The sequence below is a fragment of the Phalaenopsis equestris genome, unplaced genomic scaffold (genome assembly GCF_001263595.1).
Source record: "Phalaenopsis equestris unplaced genomic scaffold, ASM126359v1 Scaffold000926, whole genome shotgun sequence".
NCBI lineage: Eukaryota > Viridiplantae > Streptophyta > Magnoliopsida > Asparagales > Orchidaceae > Phalaenopsis > Phalaenopsis equestris.
Window position 1 is genome coordinate 28,503 of NW_018165365.1, and position 726 is coordinate 29,228.

Consider the following 726-nt stretch of genomic DNA (forward strand, 5'->3'; position numbering starts at 1 on the left):
CCTATTTAATTCCTTATATTAAATAGGGGAATTTGTCGGCCAATACATTGGTTTCGCAGACCAAACGGATGTCATAACTTTCTCTAGTTTATTTGATCGAGCCGCACCCTCAATTCTTGTGTTCATCCTTCGGGATAGATACAGGATTTGAGGTAAAGCGCTCTTTCATCTAAAATATGAAAATTATGGGGTCAGTTTAACTTCATCTTTTTCAAAATTAAAATTTTTAAAATGTCCTTCCGAAGCGGGCAACGGGATTTCAATTCCGATGACCGACAGCTTCTTACGGACAAACCTCACACCAAAAATAGTGCCGACAACACCATATGATCGAAGGAATCTCTCTGAATCGTCTGAATTCCTTTATTCTCTGCAGAGAGACCTCTCTCAGACTGCATAAAAAGTGCCCTACCCCCTACATGAGAGGGGACCAAGACCTGGAGTCAGAAGAAGACTAGAGCTTATAGAAGTAAGAGATAAAGTATACAATCATTTAGCACCAAAGATTCAACGAATTTTTCTCATTCCTAAAACCACCGATCTCCTTTGATCACCACCTACTGACTACCGTCTACCACTGTCAACTGTCCTCTCCCATCGAGCACCATCTAATTTTTAAAATAAAGTCCCTTGTGGAGTCACAACGTACATTATGAAACAATGAAGCGTTGATATAACAATAAGTCTTCCAATTCATTGTGCAACGATGTATCCTAAAAATTGGTG